This window comes from Branchiostoma belcheri, unplaced genomic scaffold (assembly GCF_001625305.1).
Source record: "Branchiostoma belcheri isolate BF01 breed outbred unplaced genomic scaffold, Haploidv18h27 scaffold91, whole genome shotgun sequence".
Lineage (NCBI taxonomy): Eukaryota > Metazoa > Chordata > Leptocardii > Amphioxiformes > Branchiostomatidae > Branchiostoma > Branchiostoma belcheri.
The window spans coordinates 1,245,968-1,272,255 of NW_017804587.1; the positions used below are offsets into that span (position 1 = coordinate 1,245,968).

The window sequence follows — 26,288 nt, forward strand, 5'->3', positions numbered from 1 at the left end:
CCTTCAAGTAGGCAACATAGCGATAGGAAGGCTTCGGGTTAACTATTTAGGCCAGAATTGCGTACAAAGGTTAGACCAAAATAGGTGTACCGTTTAGCACTAAAAGAGGGGTATAGACTCTACGTTTAGGTAAAGCCGCTTCCGTTCAAAGTTAAAGATGAAAACGGAACACTTACCAACAGAATGTCTCAACTGACTGCGGATTTTTCACTCCAAGAACCAAGGACGACTCGAAAAAGCCAAGAAAGCAGAAACACCTCAGATCCCGATACCAACAGGACGCTATATATGTTAAACACTCCCAAGATCGACGATGAAAGTAGAATATCACGAGGGAAACTAACTATGCCACCACCCGGTGTTTCTAAGTTCCGGAATGAGTAAATTTTGATCTGTAATAGATAGCGCACATCCCTACACGACTGGGGGCCGTTCATTTAGGTCAGACGTGTGGGATCGTGTGGGAGTGGTACACATGCCTAGCCTCTACCAGGCTTCGGGAAGCGGCTGAAGAGAGTAGAAACTGGCCAGATAGAGAGATAACATGCCGGGAGAGTTGGTCTGCTGGAGAGTACAGTTTGCCGCACACCAAAACGACAAACTGTACTCTCTAGCGGGCAAACTCCCCTGGCATGTAATGTTATCTCTCCCTATTTAGCCAATTTCTATTCTTTCCAGTCGCTTCCCGAAGCCTGGTAGAGGCTATCGTATGCCTTCTCCCTGCCCTGCCAGGATGATATCATCACGACCCCCCCCCACCACACACACAAGGTCATTGACCTCTGCAGCCCACCTGCCCCACCACTCTGTCTCGCTCTGATTATTCCTGAGTGACGTCACGTCATGTTCCTGCCCCTAATGAGGTGAAGATGTCCTTCAAGACTGTTTTTATCTGTCAAGAAACCAGGGTACAGTTAAAGCTCATGTCCTATAGATAGCTGGATATGGCCTCCCGAACACTGGCCGAACTCCCCCCAATACAAGTAGGACTCGGGAGTAAGGTTGGCTGGTGTTCGTCAGCAGTCAGATTTGACTCAAATTCAACTCAAATTCGATTCGATTCATCTCGAAAGCTAGGCGTGACCTAAATCCGTTCAGGCTGCTCCTGAACTTCAGCCGACCTTGGTTGGTTGGTGGTCGGGGGAAGGTTCTGAATGTGTAACAGGTCAATGATATCTTTCTAGGTACCAAGGTGAAATAAAGATCACAACCTGACTCACAGAATAAAACTGCAACTAACGCAATGATCAAGCAAAGCGGTATCGCGGATCGGTTAGGCTAGTGATAATCTATTGGCAAATTCTTACTAGTTGCGCTTCTAACAATTCATAGACTCAGCAAATCAAACTATAACAGCGACTTCTCGCAGCTGCGACATTGAATAGAACAACATTAACATCAGGCAACCACTAACCCTTTTTTCTGCGCCTGGAAACTGGTGATCTCACGTGAACATACAGGTCATGCCCTTTTTCCTGATTTTGAATGAACGTCCTAATATGAATATCGACCCGTATTAAATACTCATTAGGTCGCTTGCTTTATTAGTAGGAAACACGTCGCTTGATTGCCATAAGTGAAAACCGGGGGTTGCCTGCCATGTTTTGTTCGAAACAACGCCTGACCGCGTTAACCTTGCTGCTATCTATGACGCAACACCACGTTCTAGAACGCCATTCTTTCATCACAAGGAACAGAGCCTAGCTACGCTTTCTTAGTGCTTCATGCCCTGAGATACACACAGGACATTGCTGTGGATGGAGGTAACATCACTGAGGATAATGATGAGATATTAGTGGCGTGGAGAGGGCAACCTTGAAGCGACAGCTGCCGACATGCAGCGGTACTGCACAGTGCTGGTTCGGAGAATCAGGTTTGTACAGATGAGTGTATGCATGGCCAAAACTAGTCCTAGTATGGCATGTATCAACCCGTACCCGAATTTGGTTTACTAGTTCCTATATCGAAGTTCCCGACCACTGAGTAGGGATGGATTTTAACCACGTTAACCTCCATGACCTCAAACAGTCATAAGTAAGTGTTCCAGGAAAACTGGACTTTTTAAAGTGCAAATATAAATGTATAAAGGGCACACCAACATTTCAAACAAAGTAATAAACTAATTACGTTATCACAAGATTCAACGATTCAAATTTGCTTGGTTGTCTCTTTGGCGAAAGCTATGTTACTAGTACCGTATGTGAACAAAAATTCGCCCAAATGCACCTGAAGTACCTTTATTTTCATTTTTGTAATATTCATTTTTGTTTTAAATGGCTATTTCACTCCTTTTTGTCTGTACCCACAGTACCAGCGCCGCCCACAGAGCCCAACAGAAAACCAAGTCTTTCCACAAGTTACCCCGGGGCGCGGCTATGTTACAGGACTCACGGTATTACAAGGTGAGTGGAGAAAGGGTCTTCATTTTGGACAAATATATCACAAAGCAACCAACCGGCCTTCTCAGTGGACATTGCAAACCACAGGAAAGAGAAGCGTTTCCCCACCACGCCCGTGGCTCTTTAAATTGCCCAAGTGACACAAAATGTTAATATTAATATATTACATATAGCTATATTCAGACGTAATCTCCAAGCAGATCTTTTGATATCTGCAAAGACAGTATCAAATTGGCCAGGCAGTATCCATTTGCCAGGCAATATCATACTACCAATTTGCCACTAGAAGACTGGCGTAAAAAAGGACAACAGTACAAAAAAGAAATCCCGATAAAAAAAGCCTAGAACATGTCAAAAATAAGTCGAAGCCTAAATTTCTGCTCAAGAATATATCAGAAGTACATTTATTTATTTATTTGCAAGCTTCGCAAGTACTTCCGCATTCCAGTCCACTTTCGCTCTTTGTTGTCAAGTTTGGCGCGCTGCTCTCTGATTGGCCGGCGCTCTGGGTCAGATAAAAATGGCCGACTCAGTTTAGGAGACAACCACCAAACATCGTCCGCGTTCAGAAATTTCGTAGCGTTTTCAGGGTAGCCATGGCTTCCAGAATCTCACAGAAGGGGCTTCAATTCTTTAGATCGTCCGGTCACAAAATACTGCGCAATTCAAGGACGAACAAGGTAAGAAAAATGCGCAAAAACCACCTATGCGCAGCGGCGTACCGCTATGTTTCGAGGTCACATATTTTGTTGATATCCCGGTTAAATTTTAACAACTGTTGACCTTCGCCTCGTTCAGGCAAGGTTTATGTGTTTTGTTTCCCCTTGAACAACTCTCCAGTGCGCCCAGTTTAAATCTGGTGAGGTTCGTCAGTTTGGCTAAGCAGAAAAACACATTCCTAATTTCTGGTTTGACGTTTGAGGTATTTTTGTAACCGACAGTTTGCGACACATAAGGATACATCTATCATCTATGTTTGGATTGCTTGTAGTACAGCTTGTATATGTGTATGTCTTTGGGCCTTTTGCTGAAACGCAGCCATATCTGCACAGAGGTCATGTGCAATGTTAACTCGTTTCGTAGTCAGGGATTTTGTCCTTCATAACCAGGTCCAGGGTCCCTTTGGGCGTCGGGTGGGCGGGGCAAGTTGGGTGATATATGATTTGCCTGTACATGTCACCTTCATCACACATACATGATTATGTTACGAGTACGTTATCGTTATACACAAGATGAATAGGTCGTTTAAGTATACATAACGCTGGTGCACTACCTTGCCGTTTTTTCTTTGTAAATTGCATTCTGTTTGATAGAGATTTTGTCCTTTAGAAAGCTATCAAGTATTAATCTAAATTATTTTGGGAATACTATATTGAGTAATATGATGAATATTTAAAGTGAGAGTTGTGCTTGGCTCTTGTTCCATATAACAGTTACATGTATATACTTCAAGATAGACACAAGATATTTTAAATTCAAGTCACTTCCTTTGGTTAACAATATTGCAGTACCTCATTTCGTCAAAAGGAGTCTCTTTTGAAGGTTGACATCTGCGAGTTTGATATATAGTTTATATAATCACTACTTTTCATTGTGTTACTGTAAAGATAGCATAACAGAGCTATTAGATGTTTAAGGGAAAATGATTTCATGATTTTATTACACATGCCTTTTGGGCAGGCTGATTTTCATCTGGTAGGAATAATTTGTCTTATTTCTCCAAATTTCCCTAAATTAAAGGCAGTCTGTCAGGAATAATGTAATAATGGCATTGTCTCTGGTTGTGATTATTCTGAATAAAAAATTCTGCTCCAGGACAATTTTGTATTACTAGCACCTGGTCAAAGTAAAAATATGACGGCACATTGCTAAGCTTGGCAGGTCACTTGTCGGCATGCCACAGGGCTGTATCGTAATGCTTCGACGACTTGTGTCGCCCCTAGCGTTGACCTGTGACCTGACCTCTGACCTCACAGTAATGGACAAACCTTTGCGTGTTCCGACAAACATGACCCCGGAGAGATGAGGCAAACTGACAGCAAGGTGGTAAGGACAGGATGGCAGATGTTGGGGGAAAAGGACTGTTAGAAAAACTGACCAGTCAGGAAACTTCACAATTCTCCACCCCAATATCTGCTTGGAGATAAGTGAAAGTTTGGGTGTTGGCATGTTGCCATATGTCCTGGTCAGGCCTTCTGTGAGGGCCTGCATGGGGGGTCCCCACAACGCTCTACGCTAAATTTTGAGAGCCGGCTACATATTACGCTGAATTCAAGAAGCCTCCCCATTACATTTTATGATACATTCCGGGTAGGTACAACGCATAACGTAGAATTAAAACAGCAAATTAAGCTCCATGCAAAAATGTACCGTGTACGTGTACTCTACGATGTAGAGTGGTCCATCAATTAAAACGGCTGATTATGCTCTACGGAAAAGGGCATACATACTTTTGTACATACATACTGTAGAAGTGACATAGGAGGATGGTGCAAATGTTCACGATAATATATGAGTCGATAATGTATGAGTCCGCAAAAGTGACCATAAACTTATGAGCCACATTGTACATGTATCACACATTGACACATGTCCCTCTCAGTCACATTAAGATTTTTAACTTCATACTTTGAAAGTTTGAATAGACTTTCAGAATACCGTAAGTTTGACAGTAAAAATAGAGAGGATCATTCTCAAGTTCTCAGCCCATATCACCACTTTGAACACTGAAAACTGGGTGACAATCACTGACATCTGTGTCCCTACAGGACTTGAATACTGTACAATCAAAAGCCTGGTCATTTTCCTTCTCAGATTCAACCAGGGCAGTGTGATTTCTCCTCCATATCCCTGAGGTTACCCTGAGGTCAAACAATGTTGATACAAGAGATTACAGGGTCGGCTAACCCAGGGTTATAAATAAGAAGTGAAAGTAGATGCAGTGTATCGCCTCCGAACAATGCTGGGCTTTGTAAGTTCCACTGTAGCCAGCGTTCGCCATTCCATTGGAGGGAATTTGCCACTCATGACAGAAAGAATTTTACCGCTCAAGACAGACAAAAATTTTGCCCAGTCGGTCATCTTTGGCAGACCAAAATCACAGTGTAAAGATATGTAGAGATAATACCTCTCTATATATAAAGAGGTGTCAGTAAACTAATCTTATAGCCCACCAGCAAAAAATTGTCCCTCAAAATATATGCACAAAATAGTGTTTCAGAGGGTCAAGACTTCTAAATTTTCTTGGGGGAGCCTGCGCCCTAGGATTCGCCTTCAGTGCTCGTCAATGAAAAATGAGATGAGATGGCAGAAAAAAAAATTAGGCTGGCTAGAACACTGACTCTAGGTCTCATCATTATAACTCACACAGTAACACTACTAACAGTTAGTAACTGGTACCATAGATAACTGTCCTTGTCTTCCCTTAATTTTACGAGCCTGAGATTTTATGGGCAGTGATGATCTCCAGACCACAGCCCTTCAACCCGTCCTATCAAGATGCAACAGCTGCAACTTAAGAGGTTTATCTAAAGACTTGTTCCATTTATTTGTAAATGTCTGAGATATGGTGAGTTATGGTTGTTCCTGGGACAGGGTTAGACAAGCCTCCTTCTATCTTAGGAGATTGGTTTCGTAAGAGGTTTTTGTAGTAAAGAAAGACACAACTAAGTATTGAGTAGACCATACTGGAAATCTAATATGTGAAATGAAAGAAAAGAATCAGAATGTGGATTATGACAATTTGTGTAGGACAAGTGTAGAACTTGTACTGTAGTGAAGGTAGTCGGTGCTTTTAATTTTGTGAGTATTTCACTTCTAGTATGGCACTCTTCTAGCTTTTTAAAGATGAAATACATACAATGCACTTTCTCAATCAAACATAATCAAAGGATATGATCCATATATGGCCTATTAACAAAAGTGTACCATGATGTATACTAGTAATGTTAATAGTCTAGTAGATAATTTTCTGAGGATTTAAAATTTAAACACTCACCTTTTGTGTTGAAGACACAGTGACCGAGTTTCTGCTGAACTTAAACGTCACACTCTTGTTTGACCAGACAATGGATCGGGAATTTAAAGAGGACAGCAAAGGCACATACCACCAAGACAGATTCCACCCAGTCTCCTACCACCAACATTCTGGGCATGTGCTTTGATAGTCAGCTATCACACAAGTTGGGACAGAACAACCAGGGACAGTTCATTGGTGCTGGGGGAGGGTAGTCTACCATCTTCTGTTGACTGTCAAAACTTTACAGACAACTTTTCCCCTGTGCTGTAAGTTCTGTACAATTGATATTGTCTAAATCTTCAATCATCACCAATCAAAAGATAATTTGGGTTGCCTCCAGTCCTGTTAGGAGCATTACTGGACGGTCCCCATGAATGTTCGCACTGACCACTTGTCCTGTCCCACCATTGGGCAGCCTGGAATGACCTCTAGTGACCCTGTCACAAAGTGTCTGGCCACCCAAGTATGAGATGGACATTACCTCCTGGGCATATATAGCCTGGTATCCAAACCTACATAGCTGTTGGCCATGCATATGGGGCTCTTTCCTCCTCCCCACAATTTGAGGCTATTTTAATCATTGATTGATCATTAGGATGACACTAAAAAAGCTAATGCAAGCGGGGGGATAAAAAAACCTCAGAGTTTTTTTTTTAGAACAGACAAAAGTCTATGCACAGGCAGGTGTCATAGAATTAAGTTAGCCAGGTTAAGTTCTTGACCTGGTAGTACGAAGCACAGGTAATAAACTTACTGAAGTCTCTCACGGTACTGTCAGCCTGTCCGAAAGTTTGGTCTATTCTGCCTCCGTCATTCCAAACTCAAAGAGGTCAACTGGAAAAGAAAATAGCTTAGTTAAGTTAACTTTTACAATGTCTTCTTGTCCTCTAGACCTCTATCTAGATACATTATAATATATCACAGGAAAATGTACTAGAGAATTTCAAGGCTTAGCTCTCAACTCAACAGTTGACATCAATTTTGAAAAATCTTTTCTTGGAAACATCTCTGATACTGATGTAGGCTTTATACAAGAGAAAACATAAGGATACCTCCCCAACAAAGCCTTGAAATGACTGAAAAGGAGGCTAGATCCTAAGCCTGTTATTTTTCTACAGGTCACTTATTACCTGTTGTTCTCCATATGTCATACTCCCTAAGAAAGCCTAAGGATCTGTACACAGACCAAGAATTGCCCGTTCGCTCGGTCGCGTGTCCACCTGTAAGCCAAAGGACCTGTTCCTGCCGACAGGCACTTTTCACGGTGCTGTTTATGTGCCTTTGACCTTTGGTATCTCGGTGGGTGGTTGATCCGCTGTGTTGTTAACTACTGTCTCCTCACTAACAACTGTCTGCTGGGGTTTGTCAGCTTCAACAGTTGGTTTCTCTTATTGCAAGTTTTTATGGAACGTCAGTGCTGTCTTAAAATGCAGACATAAAGCCAGGCAAGGAGAATGACTTCTTAGGCCTTGGGATAGAAATGTTGCTTTTCTAATTTCAGTCCTGAAAAAAATAGGATCAGTAGATAAGGATTCTCTCTCTCCCCCACCCTCTCTCTCTCTCCCTCCCTCTCTCTCCCCTCCCTCTCTCTCCCCCCTCTCTCTCTCCCACTCTCTCCCTCCTTTCTTCATTAGGTGTACTACAACACAACAATTTTTGTTTCTAACAAGCCCTAAAGTTGCTCAGACTTTCTTTTGATTTTCCCCATGGCAAGTCCTAGAGAACCAGTAGTTGAGAACCAATACAGAAAGATGGATGAGCATTGTAAGCCACTGATTAGGGCAGTTAAGAACAGATAATTGGTACTAACGACCACGAAATCACAGCCACACATACCAGGACTCAGGCCTTAAACGCTTTATTGTGTAGAGACTACAATGTAAGTAATCTCTTGGATCTTTTGGAGGCTGCAATACAGCATCAAATAATGGCAAGAGAGTATGAAACTGGCCAGGCAGTGTCCATTTGCCACCCAAAGCTGACGTAAAAAAATACAAGAGCAGAAAAGATATTTTGATAGAAACGTCTGAAAAATAAGCATGAAAGTTCATCTGAGTTGGTAAATTACATTATGAAAAACTTAAACTGTTCTCTAACTCAAAATTTGACTCACCAAAAATTTTCGACTGAATCACTCAGTCTTCCTCAGCTATCTGACAATGTCTGACCCAAATGCTGTGGAATTTTCCCACGTGTGACATAGCAAAGTGTCAAAGGTTGTCTGAAGTTGATATTGCCCCCCCCCCGTCCCAAAAAATAAGCCGAGGCCTAACCTCTGCTTGGAGAGTATAGAGCTAGAGTAGGGAAGGCATGAAATAACCCCTCCCCTCACACACACAAGTAAACAACATTTTCCACATAGCTGTGAGTCTACCACAAGTGTCCGTGTTGACTGACTGTTGTCAAGTTGCACACAGAACATTTGTCTTCCTTAGCCATCATGTCTGGATTCTCTTTTCTGAAGGCCGCAGAGTGATCGGAATCATGTTTTCATCATTGGTCTCCTTCCGTTTTGGTAAACGATGGGTTTTTATTACAGTTTTCAGCAGTTTTTAGGTATCAAAATGTAAAGGATGTCTCAAAAAGTAAGTCGTATTACTGTATTAACATTTAGTCAAGTCTTAGAGATGGAGAAAGACGAAAGCACAAGAAAAGCGATTTAAAACAGTTTTTGGTCCTTACTTGAACTTTTTGGCAGTTCTCGGGTATCAACATTTAGGATGTTTTAAAATGTAAGCCGTAACTGAAGAAATGGATAAAAGATTGAAAACACTTGTATACAAGAAAATTTGTATACGAGAAAATTAAGGATCATGGATATCTGGTAGACCCCAATGACGGCCTCTCTATCTGACAACCAGGGCATGGTGACAAGCTTAACTCTGGCATCTTTGATGGATCAGGTCTCACCACAGTGTTTACTAACATGTACTTGTCACATCAGCATGGCCAGCACTTCCACAAAACCCATATGAGATACACTGTGTAATACTACTGTTCCACACTTGGAGTTAAGGCATACCATACTTTCCCCATGATTGTCATTTCATTTCATCCGCAAAATTTAAATTTCTAGCAGATTTTGAATTAAGGACATTCAAACATTCATTGTAGAACATGTTTTAGTTCAAGTTGTTTCTTTCTTACCTACATGTATATCTCAATTAATTTCTAATTTCTTATTGGCTATAAAATTCTATAACAATTATGATATTTCCAGTTTGATTGGCCTATAAAGCCTACTAGAGGTAGATGTCATTTTATACCCTTAAAGTTTAGCGAATATTATATTCATCTTCAGTATCTAAGCTTTCTTTGTTACAATATTATGTATAAGGAGCTAATTATTCAATTACTGCTTCTACTATCCTATACTAGATTTGTCCAGGAATAACTTTTATTTACAGGGGTCGAAATACCTCTCTGTGTGCAACTTGGTGCAAGTGAATTTGGTGTAGTGCAACTAATATTTTGCCGGTATGCACCGGTGCAAGTTTGCTTTATCCACTGTTACTACCTGTAGAATTACCCAATAATAAAGAACAGTACTGGAAACTTGAAAGGGAACAAAACCAGAATCCATGAAGTTTTTCTTCATTTTTTGTCATTAACAGAAGGTTACTACATGTATCTATGTCGCTGCCAGCGGATGTTTCCTATCACTTCTTTGTTGCAACTACATGTACTTTTGGTTGTGTACCTATTATTTTTGGGGGGTGCAACTATTTTTCTTCTGGTGCAAGTATTTTTTGTTTCATCTGCACCAGTGCAAGTTGGCCCCAAAATCTATTTCGACCCCTGATTTAGATAATACTTCAAAGTCTTCCTCTTCTTATAAGAGACTACAAAGGATTAGAATTAATCCCAGATAACTAATCAACAGTCTGTTTTCTTTCAAAACATGTAACTTGTTGTTCTGATATGTCTGATAAACAAACTCAAAGTAGGTCAATGAGACAAGGAAGTCAGTTTCCAAGTAATGAGACTATCCTATCAGCTTAAGACAGATGAACAAAGTGAATGTTGCTCTAAATGTTTCAGTATTAAAGTTAATATTATCAAAGTACATGTACATTATATTTGTTTTGAACAAGTAGTCTGCACCAGTCTTCATGATCAGAGGTGGATAGAGTAGAAATTGGCCAAATACTTACTGAAATAGACAGATAACATGCCAGGGGAGTTAGTCTGCTAAAGGAGTGCAGTTTGTTGCTTTGACGTACTCCCTTGGCATGTTATCTGTCTATTTGGCCAATTTCTACTCCATCCAGCCCCCTTTGAAGGCAGGTAGAGGCTACTTAATCGCTTGTTCATCTATTAGTCCAATTCTACTCTTTCCAACTGCCTCCAAAACCTGGTAGAGGCCACAAAACAAGGCCCTCTCCCACGAAAAGAACCTGCTGCTCTAGCCACTCATAGAAACAAACTCAGCCATTCTAGAAGTCTGCATAGGATGCTAGCTACTAGCCTGAGTGTCAGCCTTTTTAGCTTTCATCAGCTTCCCACGATATGCTATTTGGCCGGTAGCGGATCATGAGGAGTGGACGAAAGCTAAAATAAAGAGGCTGACACTCAGGCTAGCTATCTACACCGTTACACCCTCCTTGCTAAAAGTAAAACTGAGATCAAGACCAAATCTGGGCCAGCCTGATCCCCCCTCATTGATACCAGATCAGCAGCAGGACTTCAAAGGACAGAACTGCCTCCCTGGAAGCTGCCCAGATGGGGAGAAGGGCAGGGAAAACAAGACAAATGTGGGAGCCTCCCTCATGTATCATCTCAGTAATGGCCACTTTCACAGACATTCTTGTCTTATCAGTTGGTGTGATCAGGGATGGGTAGCTGATGGCAGACATGATATCTAGATGATCTGTCTGGTGGACAGGGACTAGAGGTAGCCACTTCCATGGTTGTTTAGACATATCTTGTCTACAACTTACGCTGAGCTTGTTTCTCAATGCAGCCCATCCTACTAATTATAAGATATGTAAGATAGTTGACATGCTTGTCTTTTACACTGTACATGTATAATGTATAGACATGGTATCTGTCTGGAGTGGTGGACAGGGACTAGAGTTAGCCACTTCCATGGTTGTTTAGACATTATCTTGTCTGCAAGCTTGTTTCTCAATCTGCCCCAGTCGGTAGGGCAGCCCACCCTACTAATTTTAAGATATGTAAGATAGTTGACATGCCTACATGTACATTTTAAGTTTTATACTGTATAATAATTTATAATTTACAGGAATAGTGCAAGGTTTTATTACTGGAAGTATGCATTGACAAGAGAACTTTTAGTAAGTTTTACCAAGTCTCAAAGTCTCATGACCATGTGAGTAAACTTGGCCAAAAAATTATTATGTAAGATAGTTGGCATGCCAACATTTTATAGTATAGAATATCATAATTTGCAGGAATATTGCTAGTTAGTTACTGGAAGCATGGGTTGACAAGCAAACTTTTAACAAGTCTCAAAGTCTACTGTGAGTAAATCTGGACGTAAAACTATTGTTATCTATTCTAATCTGCTGAATAAGAGAAATTTTGAACAGTTGTGATCATATTTAGACACTTTTTTAAAGCATTTTCTGTAGACCCTATATAAAACACATAAAGCAGATAAACTAGACTGTATCTGATCTCTCTATCAGCCCATTTAGCCCTAATCACAGGAAATATATGGTGAGGAAATTGGTGTTTATGTTGCCAACGTTCTATGGCCCATTGGCGATACCAAAGTACCAGGTAGTTAAGGCCCTGCCCAGCCTATACTAATGACCATTTAATCACCCTGGTGGATATCATGGTCTTTAGAAGCTAATGAGAAACAGGAAATCAAATGAAGAGATGGATAGGGTGAAAGTTTCAAATAGAAAACAAATAAACAAACCAACATGTATTGTAGAAAGCAAGGCTTTTACATGTAGCTCTCAACTATTTGTTTCCAAATTGGAGGTGAAATTGTAACCTCTACCAGGCTTCAGAAGTGCCAGAAAAGAGTAGAAATCGGTCAAACAAATAGATAACATGCCAGGAGAGTTGGTCCACAGATGAAGTACTCCCTTGTTATCTGTCTTTTTGGGCAGTTTCTACTCTGTCCAGCCACTACCAAAGCCTGGTAGAGGCTAGTGAAATTTATGGGCCAGGAATACTAGGGATTCTTCCTTGTTCATTTTGAGGCCTTGCTTCATCTATCTTTGGTGGGACAGTAGAGCTTGATGAATGGAGAGAAGGAGATAGTAGAGAAGGAAGGAAGGAAGGAATGGATTAAAGGATGCATTAAGGTGTAAAACGCAATTTCCGAGCACCACAGATCATTGTAAATCAAGTGGTTAGTTGCTTGTTGTTCTGTAAGCAAGGAACGAAATGTTCACATTCATAATGTCAGTATCTAACTTTTGTTTGGCAAGTACAAGTTGGGAGCAATAGCCTCACAATCTCACAGAACAATGTCTGAATTGCTGCTTTTAACAATATATATATAGCTTTTGCTTAAGAATGATAGTTACATACAGATACAGATATTCTAAACAAATATATTTTCACCACAGTATAACTTCCAACACTCACTGAAAGTCAGTGAAAAGTTTAGAATATGTGTAAAAATGTCATAATCTACAGTACCCAGAACTAATTTTGTTTTCCTTACTACTCAAGGATAAGTCTATCCAGGGCAGCTTGGAACAATTTCACCTATAGGTTTATCTGCCTTCTTCAAAGCCTGTAGAGGGTGAGATAGTACACTACAGATGCCTCCACAGCAGGGAGCTTTGTTATCTTTGGAGCCTGGCCAAGGTCAAAGTGATTGTTTTAAAGGTCAAATGTTGGGCATATTAGAGTGCCACATATCAAGAGCCACAGCTACAATCAGTGAGACTATTTTTCAGGATCGTGTCAAGGACAAGCAGTGAAATCCCTGTTATTTTTCACCATGATAACAAGTACTGTAAGTCTCATAAAACTTTCATTTTGAGGCTGTCATTTAAACTTGTTTTGTAGCATGTAATATCATATCAAGGAAACAGTACAATTTTCAAACTTAATAGAGGTGGTCTTTGCAGTGATTTTGAGATGGAATTGAAAACATGATTCAAAAGTAGTTGACAGATGTTGTTCCTATCTGTTGGGAAAGAATCTATGTGGAGACCTTGACAAGATATCTCAATCTGTACCAATATCGCCTTTCCAGATAAAGTATGATGGCCAAGAGTATCGAAGCCCCTTAGAAAACTAAGCCAAGGTTATCCTTGAAACCCAAGGCAGTAGCAGCAACTGGGTTGCTGGCTGGAAAAGCTGGTGTTAATCCAGGAAATGTAACAGTTGTTGTTCTAGATGTAGGAACAGTATCAGAGTCCTCTTCTTCTTTCTTACTGCTTAGCTCCATTACTGGATTTGTTAGCAGATTGCACATGTGTTAGTAACAGTAACAGGTGTCCGGGACTTGTAAACATGGAGAGAGAAAATGATAATATGGAAGAGAACATAAAGAACTGATTTTGTGTCTGCGAAGGATGAGTGAATTTACTGTTAGTAATTCCTGTAAGGCTGTTAGGTAGTCCTGTATGGCTGGTCAGTTGGGTCTGAACTGGTAGTAATACCACTTGCCTTTGAATTGGCATTTAACTGTTAGAAGAAGATGGACACCCAAGCAGAAATTGTTTCTGTGTGCAGTCAGGGCATAGCATTGTTGTTTGGTTTTGGCTTGTTTTGTTAGTCATCCCATGAACATCAATGGACAAGGGCTTAAAGGCATGTCTCTAAACATGTACTCTTCCAGACTCTAGGGAAGACAAGAAGAGTCCTGTTTTCCCCATACAGTAGCTGGCTTAACACAGCAGGACAGTACCCAAGGGAAACCTTGACCTTTACTCTTAAGTAAACTGGGAATGTCTGTTCAGAGCACCCTAAAGACCTACATGTTTAAAGCATCTTGGACATACCCTGGTACGTGGTAATGGTACATTTGGAAACATGGATATCTTGAAAGTTCACCTTCTTTTGCAATACATGTACTGTATTAAGCAAAAGTGACACTCTATCCTTACATTGTCTTCCAGATCCACAACATACAATTTGAACTCATTGCAGTTCTAGTATTAATACCTAATCAGAAGATAACGAATGCAAACAATAGAGCGGACACTTAGAGAATCTGAGAGATGTAGAGTGCAGCCCTGTATGTAATGGAGAGACAACTATAAGCTAGCTAAATACCTGGGCCCTACATGGCCAAGAACTGCAAGCATAACAAAAGACTGGAGTCAGTCAAGGGAGGGGTTTCACTGTAGAAACAACAACATGCTAGAAATTCAATGATGATGATGACCAATAGAGTGACAACTGGATGTATACTTACAAAATCTCTACCACCTGCCTCCATCCATTGCCTGAGAGACTATAAAACACAAACGAGGACTGTACATACAAGTGCTAAGTTGTTATAAGTGTTTGTGTTGAACCGTCTGTCCCCTCTGTCTACATTGCAATTTTAGTAATACATGTACTTCATCAGAGGATATAGCAAGAGAGTTAAACTGAAAACATACTTACAAAATCTCTATGCAACCACCTGCCTCCATCCATTGCCAGAGAGACTAGAGGACAGAAATGACCATACAAGTGCTAAGTTGTTATAAGTGTTAGTCCTGAACCGTCTGTCCCTTCTGTCTAACGGCTAACCCCCGCAAACTTGCCTGGTCCACCGTGTGTCAGGTCTGATTTCCTCAGTCCCTTTCCACAGGCAGAACTCAGCCAGGATCAAAGCCTGGGCTGGAATGCCACTGTCAGGCATGGGGAGGGGATAATATCAAACAGAACTCACTGTACAGACATTTTCACAAGACTACGCCCAGTTTACCTCATTATATTTATAGTTGTTTATTATACTTTCTATAGAGCAAAAATGATATCTAAAAAATCAAAGCAACTTTGTCTCGAGGCCAGGGACACCAGGACTCGACATAAGTAAGTAAGTAGTAACTTTATAATGTACAAACCAACATTTATGAGTTACTTTTTATTTTTGATGTACATTGTACATGTTTAATTTTTATTTTGTCAATTTGATTTTATTAGTCAGGTGGATAGGGAGATAAACAGAACTCACCATACTGACATCATACTGACATTTGCACAAGACTACATGTAGTGATGTACATGTAGTTTGCTTCATTAGTTCTATACTAAAATAGAAACTGTTATAAAGTAAAGAACATACAAACATATGTATATTCAAAATGTTTGTAAAACATATCTATTACAAATAATAAGAAAAGACAGATTGATCTTTGGCCTACATGTATATAGTTCAGCTGAGAAAGAAATTAAACTAATTTAGCTAAATTCATCCTTGTCAATTTAAACAATAAAAAGAACAGTTAAGTAATTGTCTAGGAAGGATCTTTGATTGTCTTCATCATCCTTCATCAAAATCAAACAATTCCTTGAAGGAACAATGGAATTTGCTGAGTTGCCTTCAGACAGTCGGTGCCTAAACGTGGTGACCGCCCTATTACAGTATTGGCACTAGGACTCATGTACCCACCTTGCCACCAATAGTTAGTATGTCTGGGGGCTGATATAGTCTACCTTTCAACCCTAATAAATTCACAGCTTTGAAACCATCTGAAAAAGTTGAGGAATTTTAAACACCTCAGCATGTAAGAATGGGACCTTGCATGCATGCCCTTTTCTTCACAATTCGTAGGCAGCCACCTAAATCAACGTAATTCAAGCCTCATGATTTAACGTAACTCATACAAGTCATAGGCGAAAATTTTGTACGATTCAAAATCACTACCCCTGTGCAAGAATAGACACGGAGAAGGCTCTAACTGTATAAGGATATCTTACCACAATACCAGTGCCTCTAGTATATAGTGTTGTACAATGTTGTAAAGATTTAAATGGGAGATGGTGATGGGTGGTGACATACAATACAAGAGGATAGAGCAAAATCAGAAGTGTGATGCGGTGATACCGTTACTAAACATTTACTATCAATTAATCTTTCACAGTGGCCAAGCTCACCTATATTGGCCCTGGCAACAGTCTGGCACCCAGGCTAGCCATATCATTGCCTTATTTACATGTATGTATGCCTTCACCGTGGTCTTCTAAACTTTTCCTCCAGAATTTAGTAGAAAGAAAGTGACAACACCCCAAGAAGGTGTTTTCTCATCAATTTCTATTAGAGCATGTCAGTGTGGTATTTTGCCACCTTCCAGACAGTCATTTTTCCTGGGCCGGTCTGACATCCCTGTGTGTGAGAAAAAGCCGGAACAGGTTGGTGGCAGGACCATCAAAGGGGCAGAAGACATTTATTCTCTTACCGGTGACATGTGTCGTGCCAGAAGCTAGTTTGTGGGAGGGGGGCTGGCATATTTCTTCTGTGCAGTAGACAGACCACTGGTTGGTAGTTACTACATACAGACACAACATAGCTACACACAGACACCATCATCTGCTACTGTGTGTAGTACACCGCCATCAAAATAAAGCAATGCCATTTTTTAAAGTGTAATAATCTACTACTTGACTGGCCATTGCTACCATATCAACAAGAAATAACTAATAAGGGAATTCAGTAGCCTCGCATGGGTCTTATCGGTCATAGATACTGCTCTGCTGACTGCCTTCATAGTAGTGGTACTGGTAGCCAGTGACAATAGGGGGCGGTAACTACATGTATGGAGGATGGCACCCAGGGCCCGGGTAAAATTTCATGTTCAAGTACTCTACTGTCTCTAGTATGTGCAATCCTTGACTTCCTGAATTCCTGAGCACTAATTCCTGCTGACTCCTGGGCAGATATCTGTGACCTTCACTTTTGCCCTGTTTCCTGTGTCTGACCTTTTGACCTCCTGTCAATCTTCTCCCACCCACATGCTGTCAACCTACTCTGACAAACAGACAAGTGGTAACAAACCCACAGCTCATCCACCTTCCAAAACTATGTCAAATAGTAAGTAATGAAACTGAAAAAAAAGTAATATACTAGTCTTACAGTCCAGAAGTTAGTGAAATGTCTTAATTGGTCAAAGTCTGACTCAAAGTAAACATGATGAACTTGAAATAAGATGAGACACTACAGGCCCCTGACCTTGTTAAAAACTGATTAGATTTTGCACAAACTGAAGTAGAAGTAGCAACAAATGGTCTAAAGCTGGTGCCCTGAGGCTACAGCTAGCTACTACCCGGCACTAATAGTGATTAAAGTCTACTACAAACAGTTCTGCTATCAAGCACAACTTTCCCAGCCTTCAGTCCGAATTACAGAGATAGGGTCCAGACTCACAGGTGTGACACCTTTGGGTTGGGTCCTGTGTTCTTCTCATTATCACCAACGTGTAGAGTCAAACTTCGTTAGCCAGGAGAAGCCTTCTAACCGGGATGAACTCAAAATATGTCAGGTGAGGTTAGACAGGAATGCTTTACAAAAACCAGCTTCGTTTCGACCTTTAATTTATTAAGCAAGGACGTAGAACGTCCTTGATAGAACGTCCTTGATAGAACGTCCTTGATTTAAGTGTGTAGGGCTTGATCAAAACTACTTGCGAAGGGTGAAAATTTATGTGCTTATTTCATTCCTTTGATACAAATATATCATATTGTTTCTTTCTTTTTCAATGACCTTTTCCTGTGTAAAATTATTTTTCTAATGCATCCCTTACAAAACAGTTGCACACGATCCGTATAAGGTTATACTGATCATTAAGAAAAGGAAAAGTAACATTCTTGAAGCTGGAATGTTAAGACGGATAACTTTCTTATCTCTGCCCTGAGCAGTTCCGGCAATTGGGAGTCTTATTGGGAGTTCTTTAATCTTATGTTGACCTCATTTCTTTGGCACTTCAAATTGGTATAAATCTTCTCCCAGTTTCTGTTCTTGTCTAGGACAGATGTTATGTATTGGGCACCAATATAGTAGTAACATGCAGATAAGATAGTAGCATTTCCTGAATACTTGATGGATTTTCGTTTGCATTCTTGTGACAAGTTGAGTATAATGAGGGAGTGTGGTTACACAAAATTACTTTCTTTGGTATCTACATCAGATTCTGATTTTATGATGTTTACAACCAGATATTTTGCACTGATCAATATTGATTGAATGCTATAATGGTGAGATATCAATGTAAAATAACCTTAAAGAAAATGGGAAAAAGTCTGACACCTTTGCAAAAGTCACTCTCAAAATGTTTTTAGGTTGGTAACTTTGCAACAAAGACCTCTTTTGTAGTACTTCAATGTAGATCTGTCTTCTTGTACTTTATATGAAAGAATCATGATCACCAGTTGTTGTAAACTATTCCAGTAGAAGATTACCTGATATCTGATGTCCCTGTCTGTGCTCCCAACATAATTCAAAGCACTTGAAGCTTATAGCACTGTGAGTGTGAGGGTGGCCTCTACTTTTACCGATGTATGAAAATGGAAAGTCCCTAGACCATTTCAGTTATTATTAGGTCAGAATCATGTTTGTCTTTCATTAGGTGAAGATAGTGTGATCCTAAGATTTAGCAGGGATAAAGTCTAATAATAGATGCTCTTTTCACTCAGTTTATTTTTACTTGTAAGAAAAGCCCCTACAAAAACATGTAAGTCCAAAACTGAAGGCCAAAAAAGAGAACTGAGAGTCTTCTAATTACACTGTATTTATGTTTTCCTGCCTTAGGGCAAAGGAAAACAGGGAGGAAGCTTTAGGGAACATCCTGTTTTTGTACATTATAATTTCTTGTTTTCTCGTGAAGCCACGCCTTTATTAAGGTTGAATTACCTGGACTTTTGAGGCAGTGACAGGTTACTTTGAATCAAAGTTTCCTTGCTACATGTATACTGTGACATACTATATAGCACTTTCAGAAAGTAGATTTTCAGAGACCAAACCTGTTATAATCTTATTGAGATATTCACACATGTACCTTAAATGAGTTGAAAAGCCTGACTTTTTCTGGGGGAATGCCCCTTTCGTCATTGACTTGGAAAGTTTATTTTGAAACTACCTAAGTAGATTCAGGGTGACACAAGTAAAGGTTTCCGCTACTCAAGATTTTAAATGTATGTCACACAAAGGACACTACTGAAAACATCAGCGGTATGTTGGCAAGTGTACAGAAGCAACATCAGGGTAGAACCGGAAGGATTTAACCATGTTTGTGCTCAGTTACTGGAGTCATTAGAGCTCGTAATCCAAAGATCAGGGATTGGAACCAACAACCCAAAGCCGTGGTTTGTCACCTTTGGCAATTGGCACCGTGTCAAAGTATATGGTAAGCCTGCTTCCTGTAAGAGGTGGAACTCACATGTAGTAATTTTGGCAGCTTTTGAGTGGTTGAAACAATTCAATTCTAGCCTGGGTTCCATCCTGGTTAGTTTACGTCCGCTAGCGCTCCTACAGTCGCTACCACCAACGGTTCCATCCTGGTTAGTTTACATGAGGGCCTGCAAGGGGGGGTAGTGATTACGAATTACGCAAAATTTTCGCCGCCTATTACGAATTACGTTTAAGTCTCAGAGCTGATTACGACTTTACGATTTGCGGCTAATGTCCAATTAAGAATTACGTTGATTTTAGCGGAGGCTGCCTACGAATTACGAAGTCTAAAACGGCCTGATTACGCCTTACGAAAGAGGGCTTGCAGGCCCTCTTACATCCGCTCCTACATGTACAGTCGCTAGGTGGTAGCGACTGTAGGAGCGGACGTAAACTAACCAGGATGGAACCCAGGCTAATTCAATTCTTTCATTGTCCTTAGATTTGCAAAAACACAAAGTTGAGGTCATCATGAAAATCAAAAAAAAAAAAAGAACCATCATGACAGTTTCTGCAGTTACAATATGATGAAGCAAAGTAATTTTTTTGGAGGAAACATTAAATTAGAGACAGGATATTGACTTGTCTATCAGCGGCTCAAGAAAGTTGATTTCATTTGACTCCAGTAAGATTTGTATACCCCATTTACAAATGTACCTTGAGGGGCTGTTCCTATGGTAGGAATGTCCACTGACTCCAGTATCGGGGGCCAAGTGTTGCAAAATTACACATATACATAAACTGTTTTTCTCTCACACACAACACTGGTAAAAAGGTCTCACACAACAGAAATTTTTCTCTCCCACACAACACTGGTAAAAAGGTCTCACACATACATAATTTTTCTCTCCCACACAACACTGGTAAAAAGGATCACACATACATAAACGGTTTTTCTCTCACACACAACACTGGTAAAAAGGTCTCACACAACAGAAATTTTTCTCTCCCACACAACACTGGTAAAAGGGTCTCACACATACATAATTTTTCTCTCCCACACAACACTGGTAAAAAGGATCACACATACAGAAATTTTTCTCTCCCACACAACACTGGTAAAAAGGATCACACATACGTGGATATATTTCTTCCGCACACAGAGGACTTTTTAAGGTAACATGCTGATAAAAGCATACTTCGTCGTGTTAGCGTACGACCTATGATATTGATGTTATGACAATGATAACACATGAGCCCCTTTCCATTAGCCTCCTTTGCAGGCGTGCATCGGCAGGGTGCAATGGCGTTGTTGTGGGAAGTGATGAGGAGGGCGCTTTTGTATGTTTGGAGATGAGTACTACTGTAGAATGGATAGTCACGGATCTACAAACCTTCTCTGTCACACACAAAAAAAATCACATGTCTACATGACAATCTCCAACAATTACATACACTGAACTAAAACTATTACAGGAATAGTCACACAGAGCAAAATTCACACCCCGTGATACAGCCACACATGCTATATATCACTCTGACACAAGTCTCCCCCATAGGCCACGGACGTTATCATGAATGATGTATTTTATCCGACACACAACGCTGGATTTTTCTCTCACACACAGCAAAGATTTCTCTCTCACTCAGGGAGCCCCTTTCAGTCAGCGCTCTGAGTGAGCGATTTTTACTCTGTGTGAGAGAGAGAAACTCTGTCTCAGTGTTAGAGCGATTTCTACTTCAAGCTTTAGAAGATAAACTAACTTGTGATGTTATAACATCAATATTCATCACATATCAAGGCGGTTTAGAACTTACTTTAGTGAGCGATAAATTAATTCACATGCATGATTATTTTATCCGACACACAACGCTTGATTTTTCTCTCACACACACAGCAAAGATTTCTCTCTCACTCAGGGAGCCCCTTTCAGTCAGCGCTCTGAGTGAGCGATTTTTCCTCTGTGTGGGAGAGAGAAACTCTGTCTGTGAGAGCGATTTCTCTAGACGAGAAGCTAGCTTGGGATGTTATAACTTTATCACACACATATCAAGGCGGTTTAGAACTTACTTTAGTTAGCAGTTAATTAATTCACATGCCTAGACGTTATCTAAAATGATTATTTTATCCGACACACAACGCTGGATATTTCTCTCACACACAGCAAAGATTTCTCTCACACTCAGGGAGCATCTTTCAGTCAGTGCTCTGAGTGAGCGATTTTTACCCGTGTGTAAGAGAGAAACTCTGTGAGAGCGATTTCTACTTCAAGTTTTAGACGATAAGCTTATTTGTGATGTTATAACTTCAATATTCACACACATATCAAGGCGGTCTAGAACTTACTTTAGTGTATAGAAGTTGTCTTAAGTTAAATGTTGTATTTTATCCGACACACAACGCTGGCTTTCTCTCTCACACACACAGCAAAGATTTCTCTCTCACTCAGGGAGCCCCGACACACAACGCTTGATTTTTCTCACACACACAGCAAAGATTTCTCTCTCACTCAGGGAGCCCCTTTCAATCAGCGCTCTGAGTGAGCGATTTTTCCTCTGTGTGGGAGAGAGAAACTCTGTCTATGTTAGAGCGATTTCTACTTCAAGCTTTAGAAGATAAACTAACTTGTGATGTTATAACTTCAATATTCATCACATATCAAGGCGGTTTAGAACTTACTTTAGTGAGCGATAAATTAATTCACATGCATAGACGTTGTATTAAATGATGTATTTTATCCGACACCCAACGCTTGATTTTTCTCTCACACACACAGCAAAGATTTCTCTCTCACTCAGGGAGCCCCTTTCAGTCAGCGCTCTGAGTGAGCGATTTTTACCCGTGTGTGAGAGAGAAACTCTGTCTGTGAGAGCGATTTCTACTTGAAGTTTTAGACGATAAGCTAACTTGTGATGTTATATATAACTTCAATACTCACGCACATATCAAGGCGGTTTAGAACTTACTTTAGTTAGCAGTTAATTAATTCACATGTATAGACGTTGTCTAAAGTTAAATGATGTATTTCATCCGACACACAACGCTGGATTTTTCTCTCACACACAGCAAAGATTTCTCTCTCACTCAGGGAGCCCCTTTCAGTCAGCGCTCTGAGTGAGCGATTTTTCCTCTGTGTGTGAGAGAGAAACTCTGTCTGTGAGAGCGATTTCTACTTCAAGTTTTAGACCGAATTAGACGAGAGGCCAACTTGTGATGTTATAACTTCAATACTCATGCACATATCAAGGCGGTTTAGATCTTACTTTAGTGTGCGATAAATTAATTCACATGCATAGTCGTTATCTTAAATGATGTATTTTATCCGACACACAACGCTGGATATTTCTCTCACACACAGCAAAGATTTCTCTCACACTCAGGGAGCATCTTTCAGTCAGTGCTCTGAGTGAGCGATTTTTACTCTGTGTGAGAGAGAGAAACTCTGTCTGTGAGAGCGATTTCTACTTCAAGTTTTAGACGATAAACTTACTTGTGATGTTATAACTTCAATATTCACACACATATCAAGGCGGTCTAGAACTTACTTTAGTTAGCAGTTAATTAATTCACATGTATAGACGTTGTCTTATAAGTTAAATGATGTATTTTATCCGACACACAACGCTGGATTTCTCTCTCACACACACAGCAAAGATTTCTCTTTCACTCAGGGAGCCCCTTTCAGTCAGTGCTCTGAGTGAGCGATTTTTCCTCTGTGTGAGAGAGAGAAACTCTGTCTGTGAGAGCGATTTCTACTTCAAGTTGAGTAACTAACTTCAATATTCATACACATATCAATGCGGTTTAGAACTCACTTTAGTGAGCGATAAATTAATTCACATGCATGATTATTTTATCCGACACACAACGCTGGATTTTTCTCTCACACACAGCAAAGATTTCTCTCTCACTCAGGGAGCCCCTTTCAGTCAGCGATCTGAGTGAGCGATTTTTCCTCTGTGTGAGAGAGAGAAACTCTGTCTGTGAGAGCGATTTCTACTTCAAGTTTTAGACCGAATTAGACGAGAAGCTAACTTGTGATGTTATAACTTCAATACTCATGCACATATCAAGGCGGTTTAGAACTTACTTTAGTGACCGATAAATTAATTCACATGCATATAGACGTTGTCTCAAATGATGTATTTTATCCGACACACAACGCTGGATTTTTCTCTCACACACAGCAAAGATTTCTCTCTCACTCAGGGAGCCCCTTTCAGTCAGCGCTCTGAGTGAGCGATTTTTACCCTGTGTGTGTGAGAGAAACTCTGTCTGTGAGAGCGATTTCTACTTCAAGTTTTAGACGAGAAGCTAACTTGTGATGTTATAACTTCAATACTCATACACATATGAAGGCGGTTTAGATCTTACTTTAGTGAGCGATAAATTAATTCATATGCATATACGTTATCTTAAATGATGTATTTTATCCAACACACAACGCTGGATTTTTCTCTCACACACAGCAAAGAAGCAAAGATTTCTCTCTCACTCAGGGAGCCCCTTTCAGTCAGCGCTCTGAGTGAGCGATTTTTTCTCTGTGTGGGAGAGAAAAACTCTGTCTGTGAGAGCGATTTCTACTTCAAGTTTTAGACGAGAAGCTAACTTGTGATGTTATAACTTCAATACTGATACACATAGACGAGAAGCTAACTTGTGATGTTGTAACTTCAATGTTCATACACATATCAAGGCTGTTTAGAACTTACTTTAGTGAGCAGTAAATTAATTCATGCATAGACGGTGTATTTTATCCGACACACAACCCTGGATTTTTCTCTCACACACAGCATAGATTTCTCTCTCACTCAGGGAGCCCGTTTCAGTTAACCTGGTAACCAGACCGCCGTGAGCTCAGCGCTATCCCTTTCGGCACCGAGAGCGTCGTGGCGAGGTTTCTTTGCTCACTTTGGGTCGGCGGGAAAAGAAGACCAAGCGTAAATCACTCTATGTTCACGGTAGCAAAAGTTCACACGTCTGAAACTTTATGTTCACGATGGCGGTTAAGGTGCAGAAAAAAGATAATGATAAGTTCGCGTCACGAATATAAAAGTACCTCGAAGAAAAACAGGAATTACGGTATGTACTCCACTCAGCCGTAATCGATCTCACAGACGCCGCTGTGCAGACGCCGTAAGTTCCAAGCCTCTATCGCGCAAACATGGGCTCGTCGTGACAAGCTATCCTGTTTATATACCTCGTAGCTTGGCGGTTTCGGTGTTTCGTCATTTACAAGGGTGTCCCGACACAGTATATATGATCGCCACGGTGCACACGTATAGTACCGTTGTTGGTATTACCGAATGGAGAGCAGTGCTGGTAAGTACATGTTACATATTCTAACCCACAATATCTAACAAAAAAGAACAACTAATGAGCTACTAGACATTGTCCACTCATCACAAAGTAATACTAGTAGGACAGGGAAACCAAATGCAACCTATTCCTTTTCCGACTTTCCCGCCAGATTGAACGAAAACCACGGGGAGAGGGCGATCAGGGTCGCGGACATGTGTTGCTTGTTTACCGGGCGTAGTGTTTTTAAGGAGCGCTTGCTGGTACACACATAAGTAATGAACAGACAAATTTCTAATTTATCAGTAAAACATAATTCTGAATTGAAATCGAATTAGATCATTATGATAATAGTTAAAACTTAAGTGGCAAAAACAATACCTCCATTTTTCATGGAGGTAATGACAGCTCGGAACCGCTAAAATATGTGTGGAACGCCGCGAAGCCTGCCCAAGTCATTTCATAACTTTCTCATAGAGACGCTAGTTTTTAAACTTCCTCAATGCACCAAGAGTTAAAAACTAGAGAGACTTAGAGACCACGTCTAGCGAGATATTAGAGTCAAGCATGGACAACTTACAAAAACTACGTTAAAACGACAATTGTATGTTTATATCATGTCTAGATAGAAAAAGGACTTATAATTAGGGTCGGAGAACTGACAAGGCCCTTTTTCCGACCAATTCTGTATGTGTGTAAAATTCGTAACGAGAAATTTATGTTTCTATCATGTGTAGATAGTAAAAAAGTAGGATCGGAGAACTGACAAGTCCCCGAATTCATGTCTTCAACATTTATTCTTCCACTAAGAGACAATATGGCCTCACACTCAGAGACAAAAGGTCGCCCACTGTGTACAGTAGCAGTGGCTGGAAGAGCTCCGGAGTGGGCGACCTTTTTGTTAGCCTGGTATCCAGTCTTACGTGATTGGGGGTGTTGGGGTAGGCAGCCTGTGTCTTCGGTGGCTCTAAGAGGTCCCCCCCGCCCAGTGCTACAGGCCGTCCCGGTCTGGTCTCGATAGGAGTGTTACACTAATCATACAGTCTGCTTAGGGATTTGGTTTTCCCAACACGAACGCTGAGGGCAATCAATCTCTCGTGAAATACAAACCGCTGAAACCGGTCAACCTAAGTGAGGCGGGCGGGCCACGCAGGGCTGTTGCGGCCCCGAAGACGATCAGACTGGATACCAGGCTACCTTTCTGTCGGAGACCAATTGTCAGTCTCTGTGTGCGAAACTGACATATATTATAAACTGAGATATAACCATGAGGTTTTCCATTTTGTGGCCAATTGACCTGAAATGCAACATAGATGA

General features: G+C 40.6%; 1 protein-coding gene and 1 long non-coding RNA gene across 4 annotated transcripts in view; one reads left to right on the forward strand and one right to left on the reverse strand.

Moving 5' to 3' along the window:
• LOC109488110 (serine protease 23-like) overlaps nucleotides 1-26,288 on the reverse strand; it is a 164,901-nt gene that overhangs the window by 18,858 nt on the left and 119,755 nt on the right. For 2 of the 3 annotated variants that reach the window (XM_019792272.1, XM_019792271.1), the window contains exon 2: nucleotides 7,172-7,251. The exons of the other annotated variant lie outside the window; for it this stretch is intronic. The gene's annotated coding sequence lies outside the window, so the exon portion shown is untranslated. The remainder of the gene's footprint in view (nucleotides 1-7,171; nucleotides 7,252-26,288) is intronic. 3 annotated transcript variants of the gene reach the window in all.
• The window catches only part of LOC109488115, a 62,261-nt gene continuing 37,594 nt past the window's right edge, over nucleotides 1,622-26,288 (forward strand). The window contains exons 1-2 of the long non-coding RNA XR_002141310.1: nucleotides 1,622-1,873; nucleotides 2,309-2,402. This is a non-coding gene — a long non-coding RNA (uncharacterized LOC109488115). The remainder of the gene's footprint in view (nucleotides 1,874-2,308; nucleotides 2,403-26,288) is intronic.